Genomic DNA, 27,023 nt, shown 5'->3' on the forward strand with positions numbered 1-27,023 from the left:
ACCATTTGCACGCGGCGCTGGATCAGTCGGCGTGTAACGAGACGGAGACTGGCGCTTCCGTGATGAACAGCGCAACGGTTGTACATCCACGGCCCGTGGACCCGAGGATTCCCCCTCTGATGCATCCTGTGTCTCCATCTTGGAGTCAGAGTCTGCTGGCTCCGTCATGTCAGCGTCTCTATCTCCATTCGGTTCTGTAACCACCTGCGCAGGTTTCGAGTGAGGCACCAGTGGAAGATTGTGAGGAGTCCCTTCCCTTGTCTCTGGTCTCTGCGGCTGTAGAAATTAGTTCCGGGGGCGGGGAATCTTTTGAGGGGATAGTCTTCTGGACCGAACGTGGTCTACATGTTTGCGCTGGTGACGACCCTGGGCTTGCACCTGGTAAGATATAGGGCCCGTTTGGCGAAAGATTACACCAGGAACCCACTGGGCACCACCAGCAAAATTCCGAACGAACACTGGGTCACCGGGCGCAAACTGCCGAATCGGACGATGCCGAGAAAATCCCTGTCACTGCCGTTCTTGTGTGCGGCGTACTTTTGCGCCAATGTCCGGGAAAACCATACTAAGGCGGGTGCGAAGTCTCCGGCCCATTAGGAGTTCTGCGGGAGCTACCCCAGTCACCGCATGGGGGGTGGTCCTATACGTAAACAAAAAGCGAGCCAGTCTCGTGTCCATTGATCCGAAAGACTGCTTCTTTAGGTCTCTTTTGAATGTCTGCACTGCGCGTGCTGCCAACCCATTTGAAGCCGGGTGGTAAGGGGCAGTGCGGATATGGCGTATGCCGTTCATCTTCGTGAACCTCGCAAACTCCTCACTCGTGAATGGAGTGGCGTTATCCGTGACCAGCACCTCGGGGAGGCCATGCGTACTAAACAACAAACGCATCTTTTCAATAGTTGCGCAGGATGTTGTCCCCTGCATCTTATGCACCTCTAGCCATTTAGACTGGGCGTCAATTAATAGAAGGAACATGGATCCTTGAAAAGGGCCTGCGAAATCTGTATGGAAGCGTGCCCAAGGCCGCCCTGGCCATTCCCAGTGATGCCGGCGGAAGCTTCTGATGCTCCTGGCAAATGGAGCAGTTTTGGGCCACCTTCTCAATGTCGGTGTCGAGACCTGGCCACCAGACATAACTCCGGGCCAACATTTTCATTTTGGTCACACCTGGATGGCCATTGTGCAAGTCTGTTAGTATCAGCTCCTGTCCTTTTTCCGGGACAATCACACGCGTCCCCCACAAGAGGATGCCGTCTTCCACGCTGAATTCTGACAGCTTGGAGGAAAATGCCCGCAACTCGCCTTGGAGTTGTCTATGCTGCCCACCATACAGGACTATGTGCCGAACCTTTGACAGGACTGGCTCCGTCTGGGTCACCTCACGGATCTGTGATGTCGTGACAGGCAAGGCGTCCATAACATTTAGGGTTGCAACCACCTCACCGGTCATGGGGGTCGACATGGGGCCGGTCGATGAAGGCAATCGGCCCAGTGCGTCGGCATTTGCTATCTGCGTACCTGGTTTGTGCTCCAGAGAATACTAGTATGCAGCAAGCAACAAAGCCCAGCGCTGGATCCGTGCAGAAGCAATGGGCGGTATTGGCTTATCCTCTCTGAAAAGTCCCAGCAGAGGCTTATGATCAGTCATGATAGTGAAGTGGCGGCCATACACGTACTGGTGGAAGCGTTTCACCGCAAAAACCACTGCCAGGCCCTCCTTCTCGATCTGCGCGTACTTTTTCTCCGCTGCAGTCAATGTGCGGGAGGCGAAAGCTATCGGTCGCTCGGCCCCGTTCTCCATCTTGTGGGACAGTACGGCCCCAATACCATACGGGGATGCATCACATGTGACGAGCAAAGGCTTTCCAGGATCATAGTGGGTTAGTAACCCAGACGACGACAATTGTTGCTTTACCCGCCGGAAAGCGGTTTCTTGCGGCTGACCCCAAATCCAGGTGTGATTTTTCTTTAGCAGAAGGTGCAAAGGGGCCAGCGTAGTTGCCAGATTGGGGAGGAACTTCCCGTAATAGTTTACAAGACCGAGAAAAGAACGAAGATGCGAAGTGTCAGTCGGGGCGGGGGCCTGTTGAATTGCACGCACCTTCTCTGCGACGGGGTGCAAACCTTCGCGGTCCACCCGATAACCTAGGTAGATTACTTCCTTTGCCTGAAATGCGCACTTTGTGCGACGTAAACAGACTCCAGCCTCCGAAAAGCGTCTAAGGACAGCCTCCAGATTTTCCAAATGTTCCTTCTCCGATGTCCCTGTAATCAAAACGTCATCTAAGTAGGCAGCAACACGTGGTAAACCTCTCAAAATGCCCTCCATAACACGTTGAAAAATTGCGCAGGCAGAGGATACTCCAAAGGGCAACCGTGTATATTCATACAGGCCCCGGTGTATATTAATCGTTACATATGGTCGGGAGGCAGGGTCCAGCTCCAACTGCAGGTAGGCGTGACTCATATCTAATTTTGTGAATGAGAGTCCACCTGCAAGCTTCACGTAGAGATCCTCTATGCGAGGCATTGGATATCGGTCGAGTCGGGAAGCCGTATTCACTGTAAGTTTATAGTCGCCACACAAGCGAACTGTGGCATCTGGCTTCATTACAGGTACAATTGGTGCTGCCCAGTCAGCAAAACGGACGGGCCTGATAATACCCAAACTCTCCAAATGAGTGGGCTCCCCTTCTACCTTCTCGAGCAAGGCGTAAGGCACCGGGCGCGCCCGGAAATAGCGCGGCGTGGCTCCTGGTTCAACTTGGATACAGGCTATGGCCCCTTTTATTTTCCCCAAACCGGGCTGGAATACATCTGGGTATCGTCCTAGCACCTCAGTCAACCCTCCAGAAACGGTTTGGAGGATGTGCTGCCACTGCAAGTGCAAATGGCGCAACCAGTCCCGACCCATGGCCGCGCACCACGATAAGTGGGAAACGCCCCTCCTGGCGTCCATAAACAACAGGGGTCATTGTAGTTCCTGCAATGTCCAGTGGTTCCCCCGTGTAGGTGGCCAACCTAGCCTGTGAGTCGGTTAATGTAAGGGTCTGTATACCCTGCTTGATGCGGTCGAATGTCCTCTGGGCGATCACGGAGACCGCTGCGCCAGTGTCCAACTCCATCTCAAGCGGGTGGTCATTGACCCGTACTGTCACCTTAATGGGGGCCACACGGGGAGCTGCCACACAATGCAGCTGCAGGCAGTCGTCCTCCGTCTCCACGTCTTCAGGAGTAGTCGCCGCAGGTTCATCCACATGGAAGGTACGGCCCTGGGCTGGTCCCAGTTACGGCCCCTGGGCTGGTCCCAGTTTCGGTCGGAACGACGGCGCCTCTAGCGCCCCCAGGACCGCCGTCCGCGACGGGGTCAAAGCCTACAAGTCTGACACGGACATGGCTCCTCATCCATTGGTTCTGGAGAAGGCTCCCTTCGGGGAGGAATGTCCGACGGCCACTGGCGTCAGTCCGGACGTTGCCTCGCCCAAGGTACCGCAGGAGTGCGGGGGGCTTTTCGGACGGAAGGGGTTGCGCCCCAAGGCATGCACTTCCATTCCCTGTAGCTCCTGCACTCCTCGTTCTGCGCTCTCTCGGGACAATACTATTTGAATGGCCTGTTGAAAAGTCAATGTTGGCTCAGCTAACAACTTTCTCTGGGTGGCCGCATTGTTAATACCGCAAACCAAACGGTCGCGTAACATTTCTGACAAGGTCTCACCATAGTCACAGTGCTCCGCAATCCTGCGTAGCCTGGATAGAAAATCGGCAAGGGATTCTCCAGGGTTCCTCTCAGCGGTATTAAACCGGTAACGCTGGACTATCGTGGACGGGGTTGGGTTAAAATGTTGCCCCACTATATTCACAAGTTCATCAAACGTTTTGGTGTCCGGCGCAGCTGGGTACGTAAGGCTCCTAATCACCCCAAACGAATGCGGGCCGCAGGCGGTGAGCAATATGACCACCTGGCGCTCGTTTTTGGTGATATTGTTTGCCCGGAAATAGTAACGCATCCGTTGTGTGTACTGGTTCCAGCTTTCCAGCGCAGCATCAAAAACATCCAAACGTCCGTACAGAGGCATGGTATAATAGAAAACAACTTCCAACCTGTATGCAACAAATATCCAGGGAGGTGGCTTCAGCAGTGTAGACAGCTATTCACTTTAACCTTCGTCGCCAGTTTTGTGAGGGCCACGAAGAATCCAGCACGAGTTTTAAGGATACAAAGTAATAACATTTATTTACAATAACATATATATATAACAGCAGCAGCAACTTCCCTTGCTGCACACTCCTTCCTGCTGGTTCCAAAAACTGGCCAGCTTTATTTATACTTGGAGTTTACTAATGGTTTCTCCGCCCCCCTCATTGGGGAAGCTCATACTCCCACAGGATTGTGGGATTGTCATTAGTCCCCAGCCAATGGTAAGTAGGCAGGTTATAACAATATCTAAAACCGCAGGGCGCCCGCTTGCACCTCGACGTGAAGAGTACACACGATACTCACAGGCTTGGGAGCAGGTCAACTGCCTCGCGTCCAGCTGGACAATGGTGCACAACCCTAAAGGGAAGCATAATAAAAAGTAAGGCAACTGGCATTCGAAACACAAATCAAATTTGCTGTACCTAGCAGAGGTTTCCAAATATTATGAAACAAAGCACATGTACCATCAAATTAGAAAAAGGAGAAATGCTGCAGATCTATTTCTCCTTCATCTTGTAAAATCAAATGCGTGGCCATCTGTTAAAGTCAAGACCTCGCAGGCAGCATTTGTGTGCAGACTGGAAAGGAAGGGATAGTTTCTCCGGGATTTAGTGAAACTCCCGATTCTACACCGTCACTGGTAATCAAAAGCAACCCGAGCATTCATCATTGCTGGATCATTATACAGATGACAGCTGAGTTATTCAAACCAGCCTTGAAGATTTCTGCTCCAGTACCTGTTTCAAACAATTTGCATCTGAGAAAAGGAGAGGGAACTGCACGGAATTATAATTGGATGGAAGCAGCAATTGCAGGAACAAAAGATCTATTTTAGAAATCACTGTGGTCTTATTTCAGATGTGATCAAGACAATATTAACCAAATGGAGGCAAAGTTAGACTTGAAGTGCCTGTTAATGGTCCCATCATGATTACTATGTGCATCGTGCTCCTGCATTAGTTTGCATACTTGATAAATAGGCAATATGATGATGTAACCTCTAATCAGATCTATTAGGCTTCATCGGAAATTTTCATTGGTCTTATGTGGATCATGGTACTTAAAATCTGACTGCTGCAGTCCTTTTCTGTCATTCCATGTTTATTTCTATTCATGATTTTGGTTCCACAATTATACCGGTTTTCTAAGCAGTGATGCTTTTCCCCTGAGATTTAATGTGAATTTCCCTGGGTAATTGACCATGCCTAGAAGTATCTACACATCTTTACAGCATTATGTATGGGCTGTGTGATACGTGGCTGAGATTTCAGTCAGAATGCTTTCATTGTTAATAAGATCATCAACAAGTATCAGCTTAATTGGTGTCAGTAAGTTTCGGGCTGATTCTTCCTGTTATTTCAGGTGTCTATTATGTTGCATGTTGACACTGCCAATGTTCATGTGTATGCCGGATGAATGGTTGCACAATATATTTCCAGAACCAAAGTAATGCCAAAGGGAAATTGTAATCCTCTAGTTGCCCACAAAGAAATTAAATATACCCAGCTTCGAACTTACACTGTCCAGCTTCATTCTCATTGAGGTTGCTCTGAATTTGCTAAAATATTTTGCATAAACAGCACAACTTTGTCTTGAAATATTGCCTTTGAACAGGCTTACGTAGGTCCCTGCGTCCAAGTAAATTCATAGAACATAGAACATACAGTGCAGAAGGAGGCCATTCAGCCCATCGAGTCTGCACCGACCCATTTAAGCCCTCACTTCCACCCTATCACCCTAACCCAATAACCCCTCCTAATCTTTTTGGTCACTTAGGGCAATTGATCATGGCCAATCCATGATGGGGAGGAAACCGGAGCACCCAGAGGAAACTCACGCAGACACAGGGAGAACGTGCACAGACAGTGATCCAGCGGGGAATCAGACCTGGGACTCTGGCGCTGTGAAGTGCTATTCACTTGTGTTACCGTGCTGGCCACTTAATAATTTACAATTTGCAATTTATAATTCAGGCAGGTATGAAGGGGCCACATAAATGTTGGGGGGGGGGAATTAAGGGTGGAGGTCCTGAAAGGAGGGGCCCAAAAGGGAGGGGTGGGGAGGCCTGAGAAGGGGGACCCTCAGCGATCCCATAATGGGGTGTCCTCACTGGTTAGGAGAGGGGGGTCCTGTGTGGGACATGACATTGCCCGTGGGAGGGAGGTGTGAGGAACCCTCAAGCTCACTTAGAGATCGGGGCACCCTTTCAAAATGGCGGCCCAATCCTTGAGGAGTGGCTCTCACCGGGGGGTTCAGCTCACCAGTGTTGAAATAATTTCTAAGTGTGGGCTTGACCGGGGAGAAACTCCCCAAGGACAAACAAATGACTCAGATGTGAATTCTCCATCTCGTGATGCCCGAAGCGCGTTCCGTGCGGATGGTTTTTCTGCCATAACCCACGAGGTCCACCTGGGTATTGGAGTCCAGTGCTGTATTTTGGTCTTGTTCCCATAGCATTCGTCTGGGCAATCCGTTAGTTCCACTTTGCTCCGGTGCCAATCTGTATCTTCAGTCTTGCATTGTTGCAAATTATGTTGAAGTTAGTGACCCTTTTCTGTGACCGTGGAGACATTCTTTCAATAGAGTGTTGTTGAAGCTCAGTGGTTTTGCTGCTTTGGCTGAGCTCCAGTTTGTTCACTTTGCTGACGCTCCTACCCTTGGAATATTGGCCGGCTGCAATGTGGCTGGTGGCAAAGGGAGGTTCCTGTGGTTTTGATCTGCAGCATTTTTCAAAATAATTCCACGTAAGACATTTTTTACAGTGATTACCAGACCCAAAACAAGCTGTTCTGTTCTGAGGTTGATGGCATCGCAGTTGGAGCAGGGCATGCCCTGTATCGTGAAAACTTCTGTTTCCCGCCTGCTTTTTTCAGACTCTTTGTTTAAAATGCAGATGCTATTGGTTGCTTGCAGTGTTAAATCAATTCTCTTGCAGCAGCTTCCTGCAGTCAAGATCGCTGGGTACCCCATCGGAACCTGAATGGAGGGTGCCAAAAGCACATTTATTTGCTGAGATTTTCAGTGTTGCTGTATGTGGTGATACACCACTGTACTTCCCTACCATTGTACATAGTTACATAATAGTTGTGTGTAACGTGGCCCTGTAATCCTGTGTATGGTACTGTGTATTGTACTGTAGCTCTGTAGAGGTTCGGTCACCTGTATGTAACCTGACCTGGCCACGGAGAGCTCCGCCTTAGCCAATCCCCCGGGAGTTAAGTATAAGACCCAACTTCTGAGACCGGACCCATTTTGCTTCCTATGCAGTGTATTAAAGCCTTAGTTAAAGTCTCACGTGTCTTTGTGGTTCTTGACGCTTAGTGCATCACTGTATTGATTCATCTGCTCTTTGGCTTGTTGAATTAAATGCATGCCTTTTGAGTATTATATTCTTTACCAGGAGACAAATACTCTCAAATGTTTTAAGAATTATTTTGGGCTCTTCTTTCTCCTCCACCATTTGGAAAATAAACAACTCACATTTTTCGATGGCCTCAGGGCCCACTAAGTTTTGTAAGGTGTTAGCTTGAACATTTTCTGACTTTTCAGACAATGGAGTACCGCAGTAAATACGCCACTCCTTCTCAAACTTTTACCAAATGTTTGCAATGTTCTCGCTGAAGACAAGTGGGTTGATGTCCTTGTGTCATTCCTGATACCATGTAGAAGTGCCTGGTTCCCAAACACTGCAAACAAGGACTTGCAACATAAATACATTATTTATGAGCTGAGCAGCTTGCCCTCTGCCAGAACCCTCGAGGAGAACTCCCACACTTCCTTCACATGACCATTTTTCTAACCGCACCATCACATTATCACGTGACCACTCGGTCTACAATGACCGTTTTTTTCTGTCAATCTGGAAACAACCTGGGAAAGAATTCATGGAGCTGGATATTCTACAGTTTCTAGGCCCTTTTTCAACCCTCACATCCTTCAGGTTCCCAGAACCGGCTACCGGGCGTCATTCTCCGACCCCCCAGCGGGGGGCTGAAGTCCCGTCGACGTGATGACCGTTCACGTCAACGTAAATCAAACCTCCTTTTCATCGGGGTGAACCTGTGCTCCAGGTTCACGCCGACCAGCGTGGAGGTGAGTGATGGCCTGGGGGGTTGGCTGCAGGGCAGGCGATGGCGTGGCCGCAGTCTGAATGTGTGGGGAGAGGTGTGTCTCGAGTTGTGTGTGTGTGTGTGTGCGGCGGGGGATGGGGGGGGTGGTTAGAGTGGGCTGGGCTCCGGGGGAGTGCCGGGAGGGGGGTCCGTGCCGGTGAGGGGGATGGGGGGTCCGTGCCGGGGAGGGGGATGGGGGGGGTCCGTGCCGGAGGAGGATGGGGGTCCGTGCCGGGGAGGAGGATGGGGGGTCCGTGCCGGGGAGGGGGATGGGGGGGTCCGTGCCGGGGAGGAGGATGGGGGGGGGGTCCGTGCCGGGGAGGAGGATGGGGGGGGTCCGTGCCGGGGAGGAGGATGGGGTGTCCGTGCCGGGGAGGAGGATGGGGGGGGGGGGGTCCGTGCCAGGGAGGGGGATGGAGGGGTCCGTGCCGGGGAGGAGGATGGGGGAGGGGGGGGCCGTGCCGGGGAGGGGGGGTGCGAGGGCAAGTGAGTGGATAGTCAGAGGCTTTTCCCCAGGGTAGAGGGGTCAATTACTAGGGGGCATAGGTTTAAGGTGAGAGGGGCAAGGTTTAGAGTAGATGTACGAGGCAAGTTTTTTACGCAGAGGGTAGTGGGTGCCTGGAACTCGCTACCGGAGGAGGTGGTGGAAGCAGGGACGATAGTGTCATTTAAGGGGCATCTTGACAAATAAATGAATAGGATGGGAATAGAGGGATACGGACCCAGGAAGTGTAGAAGATTGTAGTTTAGTCGGGCAGCATGGTCGGCACGGGCTTGGAGGGCCAAAGGGCCTGTACCTGTGCTGTACATTTCTTTGTTCTTTGTTTGTTCTTTGAGTTGGTCCACCTGGCCAGGTGCCAGCCTCCAACAGTTGGACCCTTGCGGTCCATGCCACCTGGCTGGGGGGAAGGAGGGGATATGGGCAATGATGACATGTCGTCGTTCACCCCCCCCCCCTCCCCCCCCCCCACCAGGCCGTCATGTTTTCCGATCATCCAGCGATGTTGGCCGCCGTGGTGGCAGCCGCTAATGTCCATGTTGCCCTGGATGAGGAGGAGGAGGAGGAGCGTGCCAGAGAGGCGGCGCAGGCTGCCGCAGAGGGGCAGGCGGCAGCCGCCCAGGCTGGAGGGACACCTGACCGACAGGACGAGGAGGGGGAGGAGGACGTCGCGGCCCCACGGCAACGGAGGCACCCGAGAGTGCCCCGTGTGTACCGGCCCCGGCAGTCATACCAGGACCTCACGGACCGGGAATGCAGGAGGAGACTCCGGATGAGGCGGGAAACCATGGCACACATCTGCCACCTGCTAGCACACCTGTCACCGCGTGGCACTGGCGGGGGACACCCTCTGCCCGTGTACGTCAAGGTTACGGTGGCCCTGAACTTTTATGCAACGGGGTCATTCCAGGCACCGAGTGGGGACCTGTCCGGCATATCGCAGACATCGGTGCATCGGTGCACCCGGGCAGTGACAGATGCCCTATATGCCATGGTGCACCGCTACATCCGCTTCCCTGTGGACCGGGCCAGCCAAGATGCCCGGGCCGTGGGCTTCTCTGCCGTGGCCGGGTTCCCCATGGTCCAGGGCGCAATCGATGGGATGCACGTCGCCGTGCGGCCACCTGCAGATAACAGGGCCGTGTTCACCAATAGGAAGGGGACCTATCCGATGAACGTACAGGTGGTCTGCGACCACCGCATGATGATCCTGCAAGTCTGCGCCCGTTACCCAGGCAGTGTACACGACTCATACGTGTTGTCGCGGTAATCCATCCCCAGCATGTACGAGGGACGCCATCCCCGGCTGAGGGGCTGGTTGCTGGGCGACAGGGGCTACCCATTGCGATCGTGGCTGATGACGCCGAACGGAGGCCACGCAATGAGGCGGAGAACCGCTACAATGATGCCCATGTAGCGACAAGGGGAGTGATAGAGAGGTGCTTTGGCGTGCTGAAGATGCGTTTCAGGTGCCTGGACCTCTCTGGGGGCGCCCTCCAGTATCGGTCAGATAGGGTCGGCCGCATCATTGTGGTGTGCTGCGTCCTGCACAATATAGCCCAGCAGAGGGGCGATGTGCCGCAGGCAGAGGAGGGCGGAGTGGAGGAGCAGCAGGAAGAGGCGCAGTCCTCCCCAGATGAGGGGGATGGGGGCAATGGTCAGGGCAGATGGGGTAGGCACAGGCGGGTGGCTGTCCACCGTTACCGGCTGGCCCAGCGGGCACGGGACAGACTGATAGCCGCCCGCTTCATTGACTAGATGGGCGTGGGAATCGGGTAGTATGGCCACAGACCGCACACCATGGCAACAGCCGACCACCCACACCCACCACCCATCCACCCACCCAGCACCCTCACCCCCCTCCCCAACCCCGCCCACCCCACCCGCATGCACACCACCCCCCCCCATTGCCGATCCACCTGCGGCACAACAGGCCGGGCTCACACAGTTGCGGATGGACGCGTGTCTATTGCAGGCCATGGAGGATGATGACAACCCGCCCTGCGGTGAGCTCCTGGCTCCACATCGTTGGACTATGTCTGACCCATGGCCACAGTACCACCATCCACCCGGACCATCCCTGCATGCGGCTGTGACACTGCAGCGCACGGTCCCGTCCTCTGCCCGGGGGGATGTTGATGGCGGCCCAGGGGGAACGGGGCAGACTCACCTGGGGCTGAGGTAAGACCACCCCTCACACACACACTTGCGCTCAACGTACATGACACCCCCGCACGCTTTGGACAGAGCACAAAGGCAGCTTCTGTAGGTGTAACATTGACTTTAATAACCAAACGGGCTCATGCACGTGCCCTAGCCCCTAAAACTCATCTGTGCCCTGCACCCGTGCCAACTTACTCAGTGTCTAATTGTTTGGCCTTACGGGCCCTTTGACTACGTCTACGTGGTTCCCCAGACGGTACAGCAGAACTGGAGGTGGACTCCTGTGATTCCTGCCCTCTGACACTGGATCCCTTTGGCGGCCGTTTCCTGGGGCGTCCTGGCCTAGATGGGCCAGGCTGCGGCCCGGGCAACTGCGATGGCGAGCTGCCAGCCTGTCCTGCCTGTTGCCCACCCGATGCACTTGGGACGGAAGGGGGGGAGTCCGAGGTGTCGCGGTGTTCCGGGACCTCCCCTACAGGGTGAGCCGGGACGGACCACACCACCTCCTCCTCCCTCGGGGTGCCCGATGGCCCCCAGGCCTCTACATGGGTGGGGGATGCGAACGGACTGGCCATCCGACGCCCCCCCGACATCTGGCGCTGCCAGTCCTGGAGGCCCGTGCTGGCATCGACAGGGGTCTGCAGGTTTGCAGCCATGGAACCCAGGGGGTTGGCAAACCCTGTCTGTGACAGTGCGACGCCGGCTCGCACATGGCCACTGGCGCCGATGCCCTCAGCGATGGCCTGCTGAGGCTGGGCCATGGCCTGCAGAGACAGGGCCATGGCCTGCAGAGACTGGGCTATGGCCTGCTGAGACTGGGCTATGGCCTGCTGAGACTGGGCCATGGTGTTGAGCGCCTCTGACATCTGGCGCTGGCACTGGCTCATGGCCTCCTGTGAGAGGGCAGCCGTGTCCTGGGCCACAGACGCCGCCTGCACGGAAAGCCCCAGGCCTCGCAAACCGTTCCCCATGTCTGACACCGTCGCACCCATTGCCTCCACTGTGGACGCCACCCGTGCGGTGTTGGCCTGGGTGGCACGCATGACCGGGACCACTCCCAGCTCCTGGACGCGGGTGGACTCCTCCACCTGCGACCGCAGCCGCCGCAAGCCGGCCGTCACCCTCTTCACTTGTCTCCGGGTCGGTGTTTGCATCGGATCTATGTGTGGGTGTGGAAACTCCAGGAACCCGGGATCCATCTGGGCGGCAGATGTTCGCTTGGGCTGGGCTGCCCTCCGACCGCCCGGCCCCTCTGCTGCTCCTACCTCCAACTGCTGTACCGGGACAGCTGTGTTGTGCTCACCAATGAGTGTACCAGACGCCTCATCACTAAAGTGCCCAACCGAGGTGCGTGTTTCTGCGATGGTGGAGGGTGTTGGTGACAGCAGTGGTGTTGTGTCGTGCTCTTCGTCCCACTCTGAGTCCATGGCACTTTGGGGTGGGGGTTCGTCTCCACCCATCCACTCTGAGTCACTGTCCGGTATTTCGTCTTCCTGGGTAGTGCTGTCCCCGGTAGTGGTGTCCTGGGTAGTGGTGTCCTGGGTAGTGGTGTCTTGGGTAGTGGTGTCCTGGGTAGTGGTGTCCTGGCACGGATGTGACGGGGGCCTGTGGCTGCCCCCCTCGTCGCCGGGTGGCTGCTCCCGCACGTGACGGGGGTGTCGTCTCCCTGTTGCTCCAGGTCTCTCCGTCTCCCGTGGCCTCCGAGGGGCATCCTGCGGGCGTCGCATGCCGGAGGGTCCGGGTCTCTCTGTCTCCCGTGGTGTGCGAGGGGCATCCTGTGGGCATCGCATGCCGGAGGGTCCGGGTCTCTCTGTCTCCCGTGGCCTCCGAGGGGCATCCTGCGGGCGTCGCATGCTGGAGGGTCTGGGTCTCTCTGTCTCCCGAGGTGTGCGAGGGGCATCCTGTGGGCATCGCATGCCGGAGGGTCTGGGTCTCTCTGTCTCCCGAGGTGTGTGAGGGGCATCCTGCAGGCGTCGCATGCCGGAGGGTCTGGGTCTCTCCGTCTCCTGTGGTGTGCGAGGGGCATCCTGCGGGCGTCGCATGCCGGAGGTTCCGGGTCTCTCCGTCTCCCGTGGCCTCCGAGGGGCATCCTGCAGGCGGTCTGCATCTGCGGGGATGGGTGCCTCGACGTTTGGTCCTGCGATACACAATGTAGCATGCATGGTTAGACACGCAGGCAGTGATCAGGTGATATGGGGAGGGGGGATATGGGGACGGGCTGTCGGTGGCTCACTTGCTAGTACGCCCCCGACCTCTGCATCAGCAACCTCCCGGTCGTCAGGTCCGCCAGCCAGTTCCAGGGCCCTTTCCTCGTGTTCGGTCAGTGGCCTCTCATTAGTGGGGCCTCCTCCAGTCCTCACATGCTCCCTATTGTTGTGTGCGCGCTTCTCCTGTGGCGGGGGGTGGGGGAGGGGGGGGGAGGAGGGTGGTGGTGGCAGGGGTAAAAGGCAACACTGTTAGGCAGGTACATGAATGCACGCCATCGGTTGCATGTGCATTGCAGAGGTTAAGGTTAGGGCTGGATTCACTTGGGGATATGGGGGATATGCGGGAGGGGGCATATGGGGGAGGGGGGATATGGGGGAGGGGGGATATGGGGGAGGGGGTATATGGGGGAGGGGGGATATGGGGGATATGGGGAGGGGGATATGGGGAGGGGGATATGGGGAGGGGGGATATGGGGGAAATGGGGGAGGGGGGGTATGGGGGGGTATGGGGCAGGGGGGATATGGGGGAGGGGGATATGGGAGAGGGGGATATGGGGGAGGGGGGATATGGGGAGGGGGGATATGGGGGGATATGGGGGAGGGGGGATATTGGGAGGGGGATATGGGGGAGGGGGGATATGGGGGAGGGGGGGATATGGGGAGTGGGGATATGGGGCATGGGGGATATGGGGGAGGGGGGATATGGGGAGGGGGATATGGGGGAGGGGGGATATGGGGAGGGGGATATGGGGGGGATATGGGGGAGGGGGGATATGGGGGATATGGGGGAGGGGGGATATGGGGGAGGCTCACCCTGCCTGCTCTGACGAGGTTGTTCACCTTCTTGTGGCACTGGCTGCCTGTCCGTGGTGTCAGGGCCACAGTGGTGACGGCCTCTGCCACCTCCCTCCACAGACGCCGGCTGTGGCGTGGGGCAACTCTGCGGCCGTGCCCAGGATACAGGGCGTCCCTCCTCTGCTCCACCGCGTCCAGGAGCACCTCCACATCCCTTGACTGGAACCTCGGGGCTGAGCGGCGGCCAGCCATCCAGTCGGGTGTTCCGGTCGGGTGTTCCGGTCGGGTGGGTGGAGCAGCGCGGCCTTATGAGCCGTCACGCCGTGCGGCGCGTATGACGCTGCATGGCGTGAACCACTGCGCAAGCGCGGATCCCGTTACGTCGCTGCTAGCCCATTTCGGGCCGGAGACTTTTGACCCATTTTTCCGGCGTGACGCAAATCGGATTTGCGCCGTTTTTTGCGCCGATCGGCGGACTTTGTGCCGATAACGGAGAATTTCGCCCACCATCTTCACAGTAGTATCGGGCTGTTTGATACAGGCTCAGGAATACCTCTTTTGTACTCCATGCCTCTATTTATGAACCACATTTAAAGCTCAGGAATCAGTATGCTAGATTTTACAATCAAGGTGTTGTCAGACAATTACACACCATGGGCGTCATTCTCCGCCGGCGGGAGTCTCCGTTTTGCCGGCGCCCGAGGGTTTCCTGACGGCGTGGGGTTGCCCCACAATGGGAAACCCCATTGACCGGCCGGTGTTACGGAGACCCCCGCCGGCCGGTGGCGCAGAAATGTGGCGGGGCGGGTAGGAGAATTTCGCCCCATGTGACTGTTAATGTTGTGCAACCAGCTCCGCTTCTTTGAAACTGGCCCTATATCCAGACAACAATATCCAAAAGACTTGAACCTCACAAGTGCCACAAACAACAATCCAATGTACAAATGAGAATATCTTGCACTAGGACGGCATGATGGCATAGTGGTTAGCACTCCTGCCTCACAGTTGCAGGGACCCAGGTTCAATTCCAGCTTCGGGTGACTATCTGTGTGGAGTTTGCACATCCTCCCCGTGTGTGCGTGGGTTTCCTCCGAGTGCTCCACTTTCCTCCCACAGTCCAAAGATGTGCAGGTTAGGTGGATTGGCCATGATAAATCGCCCCTTAGTGTCCAAAAGGTTAGGTGGGGTTACTGAGTTATGGGGTTAGGTTGGAGGCATGGGCTTAAGTCGGGTGCTCTTTCTAAGGGCCGGTGCAGACTCAATGTGCTGAATGGCCTCCTCCTTCACTGTAAATTCTATGATTCTAGGGGCGGGATTCTCCCACAATTGGCGGGGTGGCCCGTACCGGCCCAAGAGCGGCGCAAACCATTCCGGCGTCGGGCCGCCTGGAAGTTGCAGAACCCTAACCCTAATCCTCCTGAGCTGGTGCTGGGAGGGTTGGCGCCGTGCCAACCGGCGTCGAAGGGCCACCGCTGGCCGGCGTGGATTGGCGTATGCGCAGGACTGCCAGCGTGTTCTGCCGCATGTGCAGAATCACCAGCATGTTTCTTGGTCATGTGCAGGAGGTTTCTTCCCTGCGCTGGCCATGGCGGAGCCTTCTAGAGGCCGGCGCGGAGGGGAAAGAGTGTCCCCACGGCACAGGCCCGTCTGCAGGTCAGTGGGCCCCGATCGCAGGCCAGGCCACCATGGGGGCTCCCCCCAGGGCTGGGTCCCCCCACGCGCTCCCCACTGAGAACCCAGCTAGACGGCCGACAAGCCAAGTCCCGCCAGAATGAACCATGGCCCTTTCACGCCGGCGGGCTTGGCCAGGAACGCGCGACTGCTCAGCCCATCGGGGCCCGGAGAATTGCCGGGGGGCCACTGCCAAAGGCCCCCGACCGGCGCGACATGATCCCCACCCCGCAAACCAGCACCGGAGAATTCGGCAGCCGCCGTTGGAGTGGCGGGGCGGGATTCACACCGCCCCCCCGGCAATTCTCCGACCCAGCGGGTGGTCGGAGAATCCCGCCCTATGATCCTAACAGTATTTAATTGACACCAGACACCTGCTTTCACTCCCAAGTTTAAAAAAATGGCAAAACTTTCCAGTAAATTACCACCACCAATTCAACTGCAACAATGTGCTATTTCTATCCACAAAAGTGGCTTTGCTAACAGAAAAATTACACATTGCATTAAATTCTAAATATTTTCTCATTTTAAATTGAAACTAACCACTCTTCTGAATACCCAGCATGGAGTATATAATAAGACAGAAAAGTACAACTGGAAATCTGAAATGAAAATAGAGAATGCTGGAAATATTCAGGAGGCAAGACAGCATCTGTGGGGAGAGGAAAAACAGTCAACTCTGCAAGTCCATGATCTACACTAGTTTTGTCAAACAGCCATTGACCTCTGCTTCTCTCTGCACAGATTCCAGAAGACGTGCTGAACATTTCAAGCACTTCTCGTCTCTATTGGAGCGAAAATAACAGGCGCGTTTCAGCAACCGTATTGCGGCCAGCGCAGACCCAAGCACAATGGGTAAATCATGTGAGAGCCCCAAATCATGCCTGCACCAGGCACCAGGCCGATCGCAGGTCAGCCGAGTCAGTCCATGAAGTATATTTTGCTTTTGCCATCACTGGGCACAATGAGGACCAGGCGTAACATCATCTCAGGTGGTGGTTGGGGATAGGGCAGGGTGGTACTCTGGCACTCCACCTTGCACCTTGCCACTGGCAACCTGGCAGGCTGGCAGTGCCACATAGGCACTATTGCAGTGCCATCCTAGCATTGCCAGGATACCTTGATGGCACTGCCAGGGTGCCCAGGTGATAGGTTGGAACAGCCAGGGCAGGAACCGGGTGCCTTTCAAATTGGTGGGGGAGGGGGGGGGCATAAGGTGGGGGGGTTCCAGGGGCCTCAGCAAGATTGGAGAGTGAAGGAGGATCAATACAATGTGGGCCTAAAGGGGTAAGGAGGAGAAAGATCGGGGCTGCCATTCAAAATGGCCCTCCAATCTAAGTTCCTGGTGTCAAGATCAGCACACCAGCAGGAAATCAACTAAAGTATGGTCTCGGTGGAGAGAAACTCCCTGAAGCCAAATACAACGGCAAAGTGCCATTGAATAGCGGAGTATTCTTGGTGCTGCAGCCTCCAAGAAACACCCCGCCAAATGTGCCCAAAATCGGGCTTTAACTTTTGTCCGCTGAAACGCGCCCAAGCTGTCTCACAAGTAACAGAGCTAGAGAAAAACAGACAAGGCCCCAGGTTCTGGTCACCGAGCGAGGGGGAGCTGACTGGTATAAGGGTCCTCCCGTTTTCACCCTGTTTGTTCCCCATTTTCTCCTTTTAAGTTCTGTTATTTTTGCTATTACAAATTTTGTCCATGGATGATTAATGACGTTAAAGCAAAGCGATTTACCTTTAATTAAAGCAGAAACCTGGGTTGGGCAAATTGAAGATTGACCTGTGATCTCAAGGCAAAGCAGTCTGCATTTTGAAACAGCAGATTCCAGAATGATTTGACTGACTCTTGATAAACTTGGCTGCCTGTCAATGAACTGGCTCAATTTGCTTGGCTTTGCCAACAGCCCGTGCTAATTGGTTCTGATTTCTCTGGAATGTATCTCTCCCCGATAACATAGAACATAGAACATTACAGCGCAGTACAGGCCCTTCGGCCCTCGATGTTGCGCCGACCTGTGAAACCAATCTAAAGCCCATTTACACTATTCCCTTATCGTCCATATGTCTATCCAATGACCATTTAAATGCCCTTAATGTTGGCGAGTCCACTACTGTTGCAGGCAGGGCATTCCACACCCTTACTACTCTCTGAGTAAAGAACCTACCTCTGACATCTGTCCTACATCTATCTCCCCTCAATTTAAAGCTATGTCCCCTCGTGCTAGACATCACCATCCGAGGAAAAAGGCTCTCACCGTCCATCCTATCTAATCCTCTGATCATCTTGTATGCCTCAATTAAGTCACCTATTAACCTTCTTCTCTCTAAAGAAAACAGCCTCAAGTCCCTCAGCCTTTCCTCATAAGATGTTCCCTCCATACCAGGCAACATCCTGGTAAATCTCCTCTGCACCCTTTCCAATGCTTCCACATCCTTCCCATAATGCGGTGACCAGAATTGCACGCAATACTCCAAATGCGGTCGTACCAGAGTTTTGTACAGCTGCAACATGACCTCATGGCTCCGAAACTCAATCCCTCAACCAATAAAAGCTAACACACAATGTGGTGATACCAGGTATTGCAGTACCTGAGAGGTGGATGACCATTGGCTAGACCTAGGAGTCTACCATTGGCTAACGTACATAGCTCCGCCCTGAGAGACGGGGTATAAGAACCAATGTCGTCCCAGCAGACTTCATGTTCTGTATCGAAGCTGCTGGGTACAGTTCTAGCTGATTAAAGCCTATTAGTTATGACTGACCTTGTCTCGAGAGTAATTGATTCTGCATTACACAGTACGCCTTTTTAACAACCCTCTCAACCTGGGTGGCAACTTTCAGGGATCTATGTACATGGACACCAAGATCTCATCCACACTACCAAGAATCTTACCATTAGCCCAGTACTCTGTCTTCCTATTATTCCTTCCAATTGAATCACCTCACACTTTTCTGCATTCAACTCCATTTGCCACCTCTTAGCCCAGCGCTGCAGCTTATCTATGTCCCTCTGTAACTTGTAACATCCGTCCGCACTGTCCACAACTCCACCCACTTTAGTATCATCTGCAAATTTCCTCACACATCCTTCTACACCCTCCTCCAGGTCATTTATAAAAATGACAAACAGCAGTGGCCCAAAACAGATCCGTGTGGTACACCACTAGTAACTGGATTCCAGGCTGAACATTTCCCATCAACCACCACCCTTTGTCTTCTTCCAGCTAGCCAATTTCTGATCCAAACTGCTAAATCACCCTGAATCCCATGCCTCCGTATTTTCTGCAATAGCCTACCGTGGGGACCTTATCAAATGCTTTGCTGAAATCCACATATACCACATCAACTGCTTTAACCTCATCCACCTGTTTGGTCACCTTCTCAAATAACTCAATAAGGTTTGTGAGGCACAACCTACCCTTCACAAAACCGTGTTGATTACCTCTAATCAAATTATTCCTTTCCAGATGATTATATATCCTATCTCTTATAAACCTTTCCAAGACTTTGCCCACAACAGAACTAAGGCTCACTGGTCTACAGTTACTGGGGGTTGTCTCTACTCCCCTTCTTGAATGAGGGGACAACATTTGCTATCCTCCAGTCTTCTGGCAATATTCCTGTTGACAATGATGAAATAAAGATCAAAGCCAAAGGCTCAGCAATCTCCTCCCTAGCTTCCCAGAGAATCCTAGGATAAATCCCATCCGGCCCAGGGGACTTATCTATTTTCACACTTTCCAGAATTACTCACACCTACTCAAGCCCTTCTAATCTAGTAGCCTGTATCTCAGTATTCTCCTTGACAACATTGTCTTTTTCCTGTGTGAATACTGACAAAAAATATTCATTTAGCACCTCTCCTATCTCCTCGGACTCCACGCACAACTTCCCACTACAGTCCTTGACTGGCCCTACTCTTACCCTAGTCATTCTTTTATTGCTGACATATCTATAGAAAGCTTTAGGATTATCCTTGATCCTACCTGCCAAAGACTTCTCATGTCCCCTCCTGGTTCTTCTTAGCTCTCTCTTTAGGTCCTTCCTAGCTTACTTGCAACTCTCGAGCACCCTAACTGAACCTTCACGTCTCATCTTTACATAAGCTTCCTTATTCCTCTTGACAAGTGATTCAACTACTTTAGTAAACCACGGTTCCCTCGCTCGACCACTTCCTCCCTGCCTGACAGGTACATATTTACAAAGGACACGCAGTAGCTGTTCCTTGAACAAGCTCCACATTTCAATTGTGCCCATCCCCTGCAGTTTCCCTCCCCATCCGATGCATCCTGTCTTGCCTCATCGCATCATAATTGCCTTTCCCCCAGATATAACTCTTGCCCTGCGGTATATATCTATCCCTTTCCATCGCTAAAGTAAACGTAATCGAATTGTGGTCACTATCACCAAAGTGCTCACCTACCTCCAAATCTGATACCTGTCCTGGTTCATTACCCAGTACCAAATCCAATATGGCCTCGCCTCTCGTTGGCCTATCTACATACTGTATCAGGAAACTCTCCTGCACACATTGGACAAAAACGGACCCATCTAAAGTATTCAAACTATAGCGTTTCCAGTCAATATTTGGAAAGTTAAAGTCCCCCATAACAACTACCCTGTTGCTTTCACTCCTATCCAGTATCATCTTTGCAATCCTTTCCTCTACATCTCTGGAACTTTTCAGAGGCCTATAGAAAACCCCTAACAGGGTGACCTCTCCTTTCTTGTTTCTAACCTCAGCCCATACTACCTCAGTAGACGAGTCCTCATCAAACGTCCTTTCTGCCACCGTAATACTGTCCTTGACTAACAATGCCACCCCTCCCCCGCTTTTACCACCTTCCCTGAGCTTACTGAAATATCTAAACACTGACACTTGCAACAACCATTCCTGTCCCTGCTCTATCCATGTCTCCGAAATGGCCACAACATCGAAGTCCCAGGTACCAACCCATGCCGCAAGTTCACCTACCTTATTCCAGATGCTCCTGGCATTGAAGTAGACACATTTTAAACCACCTTCCTGCCTGCCGGTGCACTCCTGCAACTTTGAAACCTTACTCATGACCTCACTACTCTCAACCTCCTGTATATTGGAGCTACAATTCAGGTTCCTAACCCCCTGCTGAACGAGTTTAAACCCTCCCAAAGAGCATGAGCAAATATCCCCCCCCCCCCCCCCCCCCCCCCCCCACGCAGGTTATTGGTACCCCTCTGGTCCAGGTGTAAACCATCCCGTTTGTAGAGGTAGTAGGTTAGCTTGCTGTTATTCCGTTACAATCACTGCATATTTTATCTTTATTTCTGTTTCAAATAAACATTAATTTTGTTCCAACTTAGAAACCAGTTGGCCGTACATTATTGGGCAGCCAAGGGCCAAAGGTTTCGGGAATTTTATCACTTGTGTTGGGACTCCGAGGTCTGTGGGGCTGGAATTGACCGGCAATAGCCCAGGGTGTCATCACACTGGGGCTAAACTAAGGAGCTGGGTTTAACTAACACCGACAGATAAGATCAAAGCAAATTACTGTGAATGCTGGAATCTGAAACAAAATCAGAAAATACTGGACAATGTCAGCAGGCCTGGCAGCATTGGTGGAGAGTGGAATGATCTAACGTTGAATCGCAGGCTTTGACAAAGAGTCATCCAGTCTCAACACGTCAGACCCCTTCTCTCTCCACAGATGCTGTCAGACCTGCTGAGATTGTCTGGTGTTTTTCTGTTTTTGTGAACTAACACCGCCTTCTGGTGGTGCATACTCAGGCTCAAGTCTCAGGGTTCCTCCTCTTTCACACTCAGTTATTCTCACACTCACACACACACACTCACTCACTCGCACACACTCATTCACTTACATGCAACCACACATACACACACATACAGTCACTCACACAGACCCACTTCTTCACTTACACCCACTCACTCACTCACATTCCCACACTCAAAAACACAGGGCGGAATCTTATTGAGGCATTGGGCATCACACGTGTCAGCTCGAGTTGGTTGGTGTAAATTCTGCTCCTAGAGTCACGGTTCCAGGAGAAAGCCTGCCGAACCCCAAAGTAATCAGGCAGTGGCAAGGCCAGCAATGGTCCTTACCCTGGAATCAGGACTCCAGAGGTGGAAGACTCGCCTCGGAATGCTGTCAGCCAAACAGAGGCTGGCAGCTCCTGCACTCAGCAGCATGAACAGCCGAACAGGCGCCGGAATGTGGCGACTAGGGGCTTTTCACAGTAACTTCATTGAAGCCTACTTGTGACAATAAGCAATTATTATTATTAAGGGGAAGGCTGTGACTGCAGCCGGAAGGAAAGGCACTAGATCGCAGAGCAGCCCAGGCCACAGGTAAATAATGTGGGGAGGGGTGGTAATTTAGCAGTGTCAGTTTCAGACTGAAAACTGGAGTTTATCTCTCCGGCTGCACAGCCATGTTTTCTCTCCAGATTATCTGACACTGATAGCACAGAGAATCTGGGAACATGGGGTGGGATTCTCCAATCCCGCAGCAGAGTGTCCACGCCGTCATAAACGCCGTCGCGTTTTACAACGGCGTGAACGGGCCGCTCCCAGGGGTAATTCTGGCCCCTACTGGGGGCCAGCCCGGCGCTGGAGCGGTTCGTGCTGCTCCAGCTGCCGTTCCCAGCGCGAACTGTGCGCCGTGGGATCCGCGCATGCGCAGCTGTGCTGGCGCCGACGCGCACATGCGCAGAGGCCTCCTTCAACGCGCCATCCCGATGCAACATGGCGCAGGGCTACAGGGGCTGGCGCGTAGGAAAGGAGGCCCCCAGCCACAGAGGCCGGCCCGCCAATCGGTGCGACCCGATCGTGGACCAGGCCACATCGGAGGCCCCCACTGGGATCGGACACCCTCTCCCCCCACAGGCCGCCACCCGACCCTTCAACGCCGAGGTCCCGCCGGCCCAGAGCAGGTTAGAACGGCGCCAGTGGGACTCGGTTCTTTTCATACGGCCGCTCGGCCCATCTGGGCCGGAGAATCGCCGGGCCGGCCAGGTAGAGCAGCCCGCGACCGGTGACGCGCCAACCACACCGGCACTAATGGCACCGATTCTCCACTCTGCGGAGAATCGCATGCCGGCGCCTGGGCGGCGTGGCCCGTTCGCGGGCATTCTCCGGCACGGCCCCAGGCTGGGAGAATCCTGCCCATGGTTTGCACCATCACTCTGGTGGGATGAGAACCGAGAGACCCAGAGATCGGAGTGCCATCTTTAAAGGGCAACTCAATCTGCGCAAATGATAAACTCCTACCCCCTCACAACAGAAATGCAGATCCCTGCCCCTACCGCACAAGCATCAGGCCCCATCCTCTCACAGGAATTGGGCACCCCTCCCCCCCATAGGCATTGGGGCTGCACTCACCACCCCACAATGATCAGGAAATAACCCCTCCATTCCACAAGCATTGGGGTTGGCACGGCCAAATTGGCACTGCTCAGTTGGCACTGCCAGGATGCAAGGGAGAGTGCCAGGGCAATGCCCAAGCATGTTCCTCAGCAACTGCGGGCTATACTTACCTTTATGCCCCTGGTGTGGTCATCATGACTGGTATTCATTTTTGAAAACCAATAATGATTTGCGCCAGAGTGACATCACGCCGGCTGGATGGGAAGATACATTGAGGGCGGAAGCAGCGGAGTTAAGCCTGCTAATTATATGATAATCAATGCTAATATATGCTGATCAGGCCACACCTACACCAGGCAAGAACCTGATCATGTCACTGGGGGTCAGGTGGGGCGGTACATTGCGGAGAGGATCTCAAATTGAATTCTCACTGGCACAAATCCCACTTTTGGCCTCTCGTGAGATTTAGTGGCCATGATTTGCGCCCGCGGCTAGCACAGCTGCTAAATGGTGGCCAGACACTCACTCACACTGGCTCACTCCCACACATACACGCACTCACTCTCACTATCACACAAGCTCCCACACTCACTCTCACACACACTCACTCAGACTCACGCTCACACGCACGTTCACACATTCACTCACTACCACAAGGTCTCACACAAGTTCTCACGCACGTTCATTATCACACACTTTCACTCACTCTCAAACACACTCACTCACTCAATCTCAAACACATTCACTCACTATCACACTCTTGCACACACTCACTCTCACACTTATTCTCATACTCGACCACTTCCACAATCACACTCATTTACACTCACTCTCATACTCATCACAATCCCTCCTACTCACTCTCTCTCTCTCACACACAGACATATGCACACAACACACACACAGCCATTCCCCATGGGCAAGGGAAGTTTGGAGATTTATATCACTGAGGAGAAATTTGAGAAGGCTGTGAATGTGGCAAGACCGGCTACTTCTCCACCCTGTCTATCGCTCCAGGTGCCCTGGACCGCACTGTGCTGCAGCCGCTCCTTCACTTGCATCACTGGCCCACCCTGCTTTCTTGATGTCAGGGTGATTCCTGTGGCTCTTTGGCTGGGCTGGCACCTGAACTGAAGTGTGGGAGCACAGCCGAGGGTGGAAGCAGACTACAGAAAACTGCCCTGGTACCTGCTTTATCATTCAAACACTTGCTGCATTGTTGTCACATACTGGATCAGCTTCCTTCTGAAGGACTCTCCCTCATCTCTTTTCCACCTTGTCAATTGTTTTTCTGCTGTGAGTCTCGGATGTGTCTTAACTTACTTCAGTTCAATGTTGGGAAGATCAAAGCTTTTGAGTTTTGGCAGTCGTACAGAATCATCAGCATGAGAGAATTGGCAGCCCACTGGCTGAAGTTTTCTATTGAATATTCCACAACCTATCCATTGATCTCTATCTCCTCTTAGATCATGAGACCATAAGACATAGGAGCAAAATTAGGCCACTTGGCCCAAGCCTGCTCCGCCATTTAATTTTGGCTGATATTTTTCTCATCCCCATTCTCCTGCCTTCTCCCCAGAACCCCTGATCCCCTTATTGATCAAAAACTTATCTATCTCTGTTTTAAAGACACTCAGTGATTTGGCCTCCACAGCCTTCTGCAGCAGAGTTCCACAGATTCACCACCCTCTGGCTGAAGAAATTCCTCCTCATCTCTGTTTTAAAGGATCGTCCCTTTCGTCTGAGATTGTGTCCTCTACTTCTAGTTTTTCCAAAAAGTGGAAACATTCTCTCCGCGTCCACTCTATCCAGGCCTCGCAGTATCCTGTAAGTTTCAATAAGATCCCCCCTCAACCTTCTAAACTCCAACGAGTACAGACCCAGAGTCCTCAACCGTTCCTCACATGACAAGCACTTCATTCCAGGGATCATTCTTGTGAACCTCCTCTAGACCCTCTCCAAGGCTAGCACATCCTTCCTTAGATACGGGGCCCAAAACTGCTCACAATACTCCAAATGGGGTCTGACCAGAGCCTTATATTGCCTCAGAAGTACATCCCTGGTCTTGTATTCTAGTCCTCTCGACATGAATGCTAACATTGCATTTGCCTTCCTAACTGCCAACGGAACCTACACGTGAACCTTAAGAGAATCGTGAACAAGGACTCCCAAGTCCCTTTGTTTTGTATGATTTCATAAGCATCTTCCCATTTAGAAAATAGTCGATGTCTCCATTTCTCCTTCCAAAGTGCATAACCTCACACTTTTCCACATTGTATTCCATCTGCCACTTCTTTGCCCACTCTCCTAGCCTCTCCAAGTCCTTCTGCAGCCCTCCTGCTTCATCAATAGTACCTGCCCCTCTACAGATCTTTGTATCATCTGCAAACTTAGCAACCATGCCTTTAGTTCCTTCCTCCAGATTATTAATGTATATTGTGAAAGGTTGTGGTCCCAGCACCGACCCCTGACGTACACCACTAGTCATGGGCTGCCATCCTGAAAAAGACCCCTTTATCCCCACTCTGCCTTCTGCCATGAAGCCAATCCTCTATCCATGCCAAGATCTTACCCTAAGGCTTTTAACTTATTTAAAGTCTCCTATGCGGCACCTAGCCAAAGACCTTATGGGAATCTAAATAAATCACATCCATTGGTTCTCCTTTGTCCAACTTCCTTGTTCCTTCCTCAATGAACTTGAACAGATTTTTCAGACATGACCTCCGCTTACTCTAAAATCTTACCAATGACCAAAGTCAGGCTAACAGGCCTATAATTTCCCGTCTTCTGCCTCCCTCCCTTCTTAAACAGTGGTGTTACATTTGCCACTTCCCAGTCCTGTGGGACCCTTCCTGCCTCCAGTGATTCCTGAAAGATCATCACCAATGCCTCCACAATTTCCTCAGCTATCTCTTTTAGTACCCTGGGGTGTAGTCCATCCTGTCCAGATGACTTATCCACCTTCAGACCTTTCAGTTTCCCCAGATACTTCTCCTTAGTGATGGCCACTGCACTCACCTCTGCCCCCTGGTTCTCCAGGAGCTCTGGCATCCCACTTGTGTCTTCCACCGTGAAGACTGATGCAAAGTAACTATTCAGTTTGTCTGCCATTTCTTTGTTTCCTATTATTACTTCTCCAGCCACATTTTCCAGTGGTCCAACGTCTACTTTTGTCTTTCTCTTACCTTTAATATATTGAAAAACACTCTTCCTATCTTCCTTTATATTACTAGCTAGCTTGCACTCATACTTCATCTTCTCCCCCCTTATTGCTTTTTTTAGTTGTCCTCTGCTCGCTTTTAAAGGTTTCTTCATCCCCAGTCACCCATCCCTCAACACTCAGTCCTCTCCCTCCAACCTCTTTTGCCTTCGTCTCACCCCACTCCCACAACATTCTTTCCTCCCACTATTGGTGGCAGAACCTCCAGATGCCTGGATCCTGCTCTTAGTTTTAAGGTTTTGCCCTGTGTGAGGCATCCATTTGGGCGGATGGATGTGCTGTCGGCAAAGGCAAAGGCCAAAGCTGCGAGTTGAGCCCAGGGCCCTCAAAGGCTTGGTGTTTTGCAGCTTGCACACCACTCTCTCCCAGGCTTTCAGCATAATACAAGCCAAAATAAGAAATTTAATTCATGTAAACCATCGAGAGAAGCAAAGAATAATAAGAAACTTGGAAGCATTGTGAAATGTGAGGTGGATCGTGTCGAACCTCAAAACGACATAGTCAAGTTAGTGAAATGGGCAGACAGGTTCGATGCAGAGAAATGTGACGTGAAGTGATTCATTTGGGTTGGAAAAACAAGGAGAGACAATATAAAATAAATGGTACAATGCAAAATGGGTTCAGGAAGAGAGTGACCTGAGTGGGTAGGTGCATTCGTCATTGAAGGTTAGAGGACAGGTTGAGAGCACAGTTAATAAAGTACACTGTATTCTGGGCTCTAATAATAGGGGCATTGAGTATAAGAGCAAAGGTGTTATGCTGAACTTGTAGAGGACTTGTATAAGACTCTA

Source organism: Scyliorhinus torazame, chromosome 4 (genome assembly GCF_047496885.1).
Source record: "Scyliorhinus torazame isolate Kashiwa2021f chromosome 4, sScyTor2.1, whole genome shotgun sequence".
NCBI classification, from domain to species: Eukaryota; Metazoa; Chordata; class Chondrichthyes; order Carcharhiniformes; family Scyliorhinidae; genus Scyliorhinus; species Scyliorhinus torazame.